The sequence below is a fragment of the Macaca fascicularis genome, chromosome 10 (assembly GCF_037993035.2).
Source record: "Macaca fascicularis isolate 582-1 chromosome 10, T2T-MFA8v1.1".
Lineage (NCBI taxonomy): Eukaryota > Metazoa > Chordata > Mammalia > Primates > Cercopithecidae > Macaca > Macaca fascicularis.
Genome location: NC_088384.1, coordinates 119,257,575 through 119,266,352, shown reverse-complemented (window position 1 = coordinate 119,266,352; position 8,778 = coordinate 119,257,575). Strand labels below are relative to the sequence as shown.

The following is an 8,778-nucleotide window of genomic DNA, read 5'->3' as shown; positions in this document are numbered from 1 at the left end:
GCTATTCTGCCTTGTGAAAGGAAGGTGACCCAGTCTGTGCAGGGCCAGGCCCAGAGGTGAAGAACGGAGCAGGCTGGGGCTGGGAGCACCGTGGGAGGTGGCCTACAGACGCCTGGCTCAGGGCCTTGTCCTTTTTCCCCAGCTCCTGAGTTGAGCCTCACCCACAGGCCCCTGGGAGGAAGCAGGGTGGTGGGCTTGATCATCTCGCTTTCTGTGCTTTCTTGCTTTTCTTGGGTAACTAACAGCTTTATTGAGATATAACCCATATACTCCACTTCACTCTTTCAAAGTGCACAATTCAATAATTCTTAGCATAGTCACTTGAAAAAAATTTTTTTTTGAGACAGAGTTTCGCTCTGTGGCCAGGCTGGAGTGCAGTAGCGTAATCTCAGCTCACTGCAACCTCCGCCTCCCAGGTTCAAGCAATTCTTCTGCCTCAGCCTCCCCAGTAGCTGGGACTACAGGCACCCGCCACCACGCCCAGCTAATTTTTTTGTGTTTTTAGTAGAGACGGGGTTTCACCATGTTAGCCAGGACGGTCTCGATTTCCTGACCTCGTGATCCGCCCGCCTCAGCCTCCCAAAGTGTTGGGATTACAGGCATGAGCCACCGTACCTGGCCTAATTTTTGTGTTTTTAATAAAGACAGGGTTTCACCATGTTGGCCAGGCTGGTCTTGAACTCCTGACCTTGTGATCCACCCACCTTGGCCTCCCACAGTGCTGGGATTACAGGCGTGAGCCACTGCGCCTGGCCAGCATAGTCACATTTTTAGCATATTCACAGGGCTGTGCAGCCATCACCCCCGATCCACCTTAGAACATTTTGATCCCCCAAAGGAAGGTCTGTGCTGCTTTACCTCGCCCATCCCCACATCTGTCCCGGCGACCATTCCTCTATTTTCTGTCACTTCAGAAGGATTTACCTGTTCTGGATGTGTCATATACACAGAACCACACAGTACACGCTGTCGTGTGTGTCTATTCACTGAGCACGATGTTTGCAAGGCTCCCTGAGGTCGGAGCACAGACCTTTTGTGGCCCAATCACATCCCTTTGTCTGGATGGGCCCGTTTTCCGATCTGTTCATCAGGTGATAGACATCTGGGTTGTCTCCACGTTTCGGCTCGTCACGAATGAAACTGCTGTGAACACAGGTGCACACGTTCACGTATGGCTGCATGTTTTCATTTTTCCTTGCTACGCGCCTAGGAGCAGAATTGCTGGGTCGCGGAATAACTGTGTTTACCCCAAGAGAATGCCCCCCGGGGCTGGGTGAGCACCACCTGGGCACATGGGGCCCCACAGCTGAGCCCTGGGCGGGACCTCACAGCCCACCCCAGAGGTTTGAGGAACTGCCAGACTATTTCCCAAAGTACCCATGGCATTCCACGTTCCCACCAGCGGCGTGTTGGAGTTCATCCTGCTTTTCTTACTCTCTGGAGACTAAAGTCATCCATCCACCCACCTAGTCCTCCATCCACTACCCACTCACCCACCATCAATCCACCACCAAGCCACCATCTATCCACCCACCTAGCTACCATCCATCCACCATCCACAGCCCACCCACCATCCATCCACCATCTATCCACCCACCATCCATCCACCCACCTAGCTACCATCCATGCACTGTCCACAACCCACCCACCATCCATCCACCATCTAGTCACCCATCCCCCATCCACTATCTACTCATCCACCCACTCATCATCCATCCACTCTCCATCTCCATCCACAATCTACCCACCACCATCCATCCTCCCATCTACCACCCAGCCACCCACCATCCATCCACCATCCATCCATCCATCCATCCACCATCCATTCATCCATCCACCATCCATTCATCCATCCACCATCCATCCACCATCCATCCATCCATCCGTCCACCATCCATCCACCATCCATCCATCCATCCATCCATCCATCCATCCACCATCCATCCATCCATCCACCATCCATCCACCATCCATCCATCCATCCACCATCATCCATCCGTCCACCATCCATCCACCATCCATCCATCCATCCATCCACCATCCATCCATCCACCATCCATCCATCCATCCACCATCATCCATCCGTCCACCATCCATCCACCATCCATCCATCCATCCATCCACCATCCATCCATCCACCATCCATCCATCCAACATCCATCCATCCATCCACCATCCATCCATTTGTCCACCATCCATCCATCCATCCATCCTGTCCATCCATCCATCCATCCACCATCCATCCACCATCCATCCATCAATCTATCCATCCATCCACCATCCATCCATCTACCATCCATCCACCATCCATCCATCCATCCACCATCCATCCAGCATCCATCCATCCATCCATCCATCGATCCATCCATCCACCATCCATCCATCCATCCATCCATCCACTATCCATTCATCCATCCACCATCCATCCACCATCTATCCATCTATCCACCATCCATCCATCCATCCACCATCCATCCACCATCCATCCATCCATCCACCATCCATCCATCCATCCATCCATCCATCCATCCATCCATCCACCATCCATTCATCCACCATCCGTCCACCCACCATCCATCCACCATCCATCCATCCATCCATCCATCCATCCATCCATCCATCCCCTGAATTATCCTCCTACCCATCTGTCCTTCTATTCATTCATCCTTCCACCCACCCACCTAGTCACTCACCTATCCATCCATGTGTTCCCCAACCACTTACTGAACACTAAGTCTGTGTGATCAGGACTCAGCGCTGACAACCTTCCTGTCCTCCAAGTGCTGTGAGGATCTTGAGCAGGGGAAATGCAGCTGTGAGCATGTGCACCCTCACTCAGGAGCGTGGGCACCTTCCCACCTTCACTCAGGAGTATGGGCACCTTCGTGGGAGCTCTTTTGCTTTTTTTTTTTTTTTTTTTTTTGAGATGGAGTCTCACCCTGTCACCCAGGCTGGAGTGCAATGGGGTGATCTTGGCTCACTGCAAGCTCTGCCTTCTGGGTTCAAGCGATTCTTCTGCCTCAGCCTCCAGAGTAGCTGGGATTATAGGCATATGCCACCACGCCCAGCTAATTTTTGTATTTTTAGTAGAGACGGGGTTTCACCATGTTGGCTAGGCTGGTCTCGATCTCCTGACCTCATGATCCTCCTGCCTTGGCCTTCCAAAGTCCTGGGATTACAGGTGTGAGACACCACACCTGGCCTGTTTTGCTTTCTAAAGGAGGAGTGTGATGGGGCCATGTCTGCACCGGCGCCATCATGGTTGTGGGAGAGCTTCAGGCCCTGATGACCCTGTGGCTCACGGGCCACGTGCTGCTTCCCACACGGCTCTGCCCATCCGCAAGGCCTCCACCTCTAGGACCGACCTCCTCCAGGAGCCTAACAGGGCAGCAGCACTTCTCAAACTTTTCAAATGTAAATGTGTGTTTGAGTTGCCTGGAGGTCTTGTGAAAATATGGACTTGGATATAGGAGGTCTGAGGTGAGGCGTAGGATTCTATTTCTAAGGAGCTCCTGGGAGAGGCTCTGACACTGCACCATTTTGGAGAAGCCGAGGGACCAGGGGCCCACACTGTGCTCTTCCAGCCCTCGCTGCTCTAACGTGCATCTCACCCCATCAGTTTCCCTGATGTTGGCACAGGGAGGTGTTATTTCTCTAGCCAGACAAACTTGCCCAAGGCAGGAGCCTCCCCTTGCACACCTTGAAACCTGGTGTCATTGTGGGACCCTCCTTCACAGGATGCCCAGCAGGCTCTGCAGGAAGCGCTGGGGGGCTGATGGAGGACTCTTTAGCCTTACCAGCTAGCGCCCCAAGTGAGTCATCTGTGGTTACCCTATAGCCACCAACGGGCCAGAAACTTTGAATCCCCGGGGGAAACTGGACCCAGGAAAGAGGTGCAGCCACAGCCCACAGGCCTTTGCTGCCAGGAAGGATGGCTTTGGCGGTGGGGGGCATAATCCCACCTGAATCCAGAGCTCCATGACCCAGTGCGCTCCATGTGGCCTGTGCGCTGTGGGCCGCCAGCCAGCCTGGCACAGTGAGGCCCCTGCCAGCAGCTGGCAGCCAGCAGGGCTGGCAAGGGCTGGGCACACAGCAATAATCCTGGCCTGCTGTCCTCAGGGAATTAGTGCCCACTAATACCTCCTGCTCCCTGGGCCGGCACTCTGCCTGACCTCGCCACCACAAATAGCAGCACACACGAGCCAGAAGCTTCATCTTTAAAAATTAATCCAGCTCAGCACAGAATTAAGGAGGGCATCCCTTTAGACAAAGGTGCCCAAGGTCGGGGGAGACAGGGCTGGCTGGCGCCGCAGAGCGTTGGTTCTCCTATAAATAGGGCGGGGAGATTTTCTGGAAGGGAAGACAGGCCACCTTCTCCTGCAGGCTTCCGGCCACTGCAGAGGCCATGGGCAGGTGCAGGCCCAGGGAGCTGGCTTCCGGGAGAGATTTTATTGAATGAGGGAGCAGAGCTTGGCCTGGAAAAGGCCCCAAGTGGTGGTGGGGTGAGAAGAGAGGAGCAGGCCCACTGGGGATCAGGCTTGGGGTCAACCAGGGCCACTAACTTCACCTGAAGCCGATGGGACTCCACAACGGCCCTCCCAGCCCTCACTCTGCGCTGTGCTGTACTGTGCCCAGGGGCTGCAGTGGGGCGAGGGGAAGGTGCTGCTTGTTGGTGGGAGATAGGTGGGGCTCGTGGGCCTCAGGACCCAGTGGGCTCCCAGAACAGAACTTCCTGCCCTGAGACCTGCAGGGTCCACAGACCTGGCCTCTATATCCAGCCTGGCTTCCACCCAGGGCAGCCATGGAGCTGAAGCTGTCCTGAGCCTGTTCCTGCTGCCCCTGGACGGAGACTCTGGGGCAGGGTTAACCTGCACCCCCATCCCCTGCTGCCTCTTGGACATCTCAGCCAGGCCTGGATGGAGCTACCTCCAGGGGGCCCCTCTGCCCTTTAGCAGCCGCAGAAAAGACACCGCTGGCACCACGGGCGGGACCTGTGAGATCCCCGAGTGGGGAAGGAAAGGCCGGAAGGTGTGTGGGAGAACCGGCCCTCCTCACTGCTCCCCTCCTCCCTCCCCTCCCACTCCTGTATTCCAGCTGCCCTGCCGGCCTCCAGCCTGGGACATCCCCTTCCTTCCTACACAACCCCAAGGCTGTTTGGGGTCCCGGGTGGGGAGGAAGGTTCCAGAGAGCCAGCAGCTCTATCCATAGGAAACCAGCTCTGCTGAGCAGGGGACTTGTTTCCATTTCTGAGACAATGGGGGTTTCTTCCAGCCTCTACTGCGAACGGGAAGAAGGGCCGTGTCTTGCTCATCTGCCGTTTCAAGAGCAATTTCTGCCTTGTACATGTGTTTTGGAAACCACCTTGTGTCCTCATTTAAAAGCAGAGAGCAGAACTTTGTAGCTGAGACAGGCCCTTGGATGTGGGCTAGGACCAGGCAGCCTGCAAATGGATAGTGCGGGGAGGAGGGAGGAGGGAGGAGGGAGGAGGGAGGAAAGTAGGAGAGAGGGAGGAGGGAGGAGGAAAGAGGAGGAAGGGAGAAGGGAGGAGGAGGAAGGGATGAGAAGAGGGAGAAGGGGAGAGGGAGTGGGGAGGAGGGAGGGAAAGGGGGAGGAGGGAGGGGAAGGGGGAAGAGGGAAGGAAAGCGGAGGGAGGAGGGAAGAGAAGTGGGAGGAGGAGGAAGGGAGAGGGAGGAGGAAAGAGGAGGAAGGGAGGAGGAGGGAGGAGGGAGGAGGAGGGAGGAGGGAGGAGGAGGGAGGAAGGAGAAGGAAGTACAGGGACAAGAATCTGGGCATTGCAGGAGGAGACCAGGGGAGATCAGGCCTGATCCACACCCCACCTGCCTCTCACTGACTCTTTCAAGCGCTGGAGGGCTGGTGTGATGACGTTCCTGTACTCTGGGGTAGCCGAAGCCAGTCCATCTCCCTCTCTTCTTTCCTCTCCCTCCTTCCTGTTTCTCTCCTGCCCCACCTTCCCCACCTTGCTCCCGTTCTGGTGGCCCAGAAGCATGGTGGTCCCTGGGAGGCAGCGGTAGGGCACCTGAGGCTGGGGTGTGTGACTCACCCTCCCTCCTGCCCTCCTGCCTGGGGGTTTTGGAGGAGCCTCTGAGAGCAATCTCTGCCTGGGGGAGGACATACGCTCCAGTCCCGAGGAGAGCTTCAAAGTCATTGAGGGTTGTGGCTTCAACAGTGATTTTTACAGATGCTCAAGATGTCCTCGCTCATTTTCTTTGATTATGCTTTGATTTAGAAATCCAGGCTCATTAGATGCTGTAGAAAGAAACCTTTCCGTAATTTAGCACCTCTTTCTATGAGCACATTAGTAAGAGATGCACCTTTACATGGCGCAGGTGTGGGACCCTTGGAGGGTCTGGCTCCCTGAACAGCACCCTGGCCTTGATTACTATGTTAATTTGGAAAACAGGTCATTGGAAATTAAATTGCTTAAAATAGGTCACCAATTATAACTCTGCATTCTATTAAAATGAGAGCATCTGAAATCTTTATTAGTTTATTGTAATTAAAGGCAAAATATTCAGAGTTGAATTATTGCCGGTTCTGTTTTGCATCTCAGCACCACACGTCCTCTGGCGGCCTCGTGAAACGCCGTCTAGAAAGACCCTGTCCCTGCGGCACCTCGACTCAGAGTCTGTGAGAATCGTTTTGTGACTGAAGTCCCAGCAGGACAGAAAACAAACGAATAATAAACACAGTTTTTAGTCATTATTAATCAAAATGAGAGAAAGTTTTATCCATCAGCAAAACAGCACCACTACACTGACCCCTCCTCCAGCAGCACCCACCCCTGGGAGGCTTTGTCTATGTCTCCGGGCTCCAGGACAGGGCCAGGAGAGCCAGCGGGTGAAGACCCAGAGTCCTCAGCCTTGATTCCTCTCTGAGTAAGCTGCTGCAGCCTCGTTTTGGAGTGGCGAAAGAACAGGTCCAGGGTCACACAGCACACGTGTGTGTTTGAGTCCAGCCTGGGGTTTGAGTCCAGGCACCTGGCTCCAGAGTGTGTGCCGTGGCCCCTCATTGTCATCCACAGAGAATTTGCAAGGGTTGTTTCTCCGAGTCCTGCTCACGTCCCAGACAGGACAGCTCAGGGTGTGGGTCTGGCTCCACCACCTCAGCCACATGGGGCAGGCTGGCTTCCATTCTCCCAAGAGGAGGAAGAGCTCACCCAGAAACCCGCTTTCCTGGGACACAGCCGAGGCCCTGGACACGTTAAGTAAAACACAGGCCTCCTCCGTGGAGAGGCTGCTTCTGGGGAGGCCAAAGCCCAGGACGTGAGGGGCACTGAGCAAGCTTTGTCCTCCACGTCCTTCCGGGCTCTGGGTCACTTCAGCCACACTGGGCACAGGCAGGACTCTCGGGAGCAGAGGACCGAGGCCATTTCCGCCCTGCCTTTGCCCTCTGGGCCCGGATGGGTCTTCTCCCAGGCGGTGGAGAAGATAGGTGGGCAGAGCGGGTCCAGCCTGCAGTGGCAAGCAGGGAGGTGGTGCGGCCCCCTCGGGTGGCCCCTCACCACCCTACCCTGGGCCCAGCTCTCCTCTCTCAACCTGAGCTCTCCCCTTGAAGCACAGTCCCTCGCTCTTCCCTGATGCCTTCATCAGAGTGGAATGCCTGAGATTTGTCCGAGTGTTTCCAGGCGGCTCAGGTGTGCCGAAGGGGGAGCACCCCAAGGAGCAGCAAAGCCGGGCTCGTCTAACACTTGCCGGGGGAAGGGACCCTCAGTGGTCCCCTGTGGACGACAGTGAGGGGAAGGGACCCTCAGTGGTCCCCTGTGGACGACAGTGAGGGGTAAGGCACCCACTCTGGAGCTGGGTTCAAACCGCAGCTCCCCACACACCTGCTGTGTGACCTTGGCCAGTTCTTGACCCTCTCTGTGCCTGAGTCTTCCTGTGCTTCCTGCGAGGTGGTCCTGGTTGTGTTTTTCCAGCTGCATCACAATCCACAGCCCAGACACTCAGCTCTGGGGCTCACTCATCTTCTTAGCGGACCACACTGAGAATCCCCGTCGGCCCGCAGGAAAACACAGAGAGGCTGTGCTGCCTCCGCCTGGGCCTCCCGGGAGGAACCTGCTGTGTGCCCCAGGAGTCAGTACCCGAAGGTATGCCTGCTCTCTGGCCTCCGCGCCTGCCAGCCTGGGAACCTGGACGCCGCCACCTGACCCGGCCTCCCTGGCTGCGTCTGTGTTGGAAAAGCAGGCTCTGGAGCACAGCCCTGGCCGGTTGAGCTTCCTCCGCAGCGCCCAGCGTACGCTTAGTCATTTATCCTTCAGCCAACCCAGCTGGCCTTTGAAGCCAGTTGCTGGTGTTATTGCGAGAAATCATTTTGCACTTTATTTTGAACAAAAGGACACGTTGCCGAATGGGCTTCTTGCTGGCGGGATTGCACTATTTTTATTGCAATTGAGCTCCGTCGTGTGATCCTGAGTGAAAAGCACACTCTAAAAATAAGTAAGTGCTCCTTTTAAAACTCGCCCTTAGGTCGAGTCGCTTGGGGGTGATGTGCTTTCGTTTGGAACGCGGGCGGGGGCGTGTTCTGCGAGCCAGCACCATCCCCGGGCCCTACCCGGCTCTCTCTGGCTCTCCAGGCGGCTGCAGCTGTTCCGGTGGCACGGGTGGTTCAGAGGCCTCCTCGGGAGGGTGCTCTCCAAGGGGCCTTGGAGGCCCAGCAAACTGCTTTCCTCCCAGCTGTTTTTCATGCTGGGATTTTCTCAAGAAACAGGGCCCTGGGTCGTGGCTCTCAGGGAAGCCTGGGTGGACGGCATGGGGCTGG

The 8,778-nt window shown here is 56.0% G+C and overlaps 2 long non-coding RNA genes across 3 annotated transcripts; one reads left to right on the top strand and one right to left on the bottom strand.

Annotated features, from left to right (window-relative positions):
• Positions 1-965: 965 nt before the first annotated feature.
• On the bottom strand, positions 966-4,067 carry LOC123567078 (uncharacterized). Of its 2 annotated transcripts, none has more exons than XR_010578775.1 (3): positions 3,963-4,067; positions 2,725-2,793; positions 966-1,206 (listed from the first exon to the last, which is right to left on the bottom strand). It is a non-coding gene; the product is annotated as an uncharacterized lncRNA (long non-coding RNA). The 2 variants fall into 2 exon arrangements; XR_010578774.1 differs by having other exon boundaries at positions 966-1,143.
• Positions 4,068-4,356: 289 nt separating this feature from the next.
• Positions 4,357-6,742, top strand: LOC135965684 (uncharacterized). Its single transcript, XR_010578773.1, has 2 exons — positions 4,357-5,028; positions 6,572-6,742. It is a non-coding gene; the product is annotated as an uncharacterized lncRNA (long non-coding RNA).
• Positions 6,743-8,778: the final 2,036 nt, after the last annotated feature.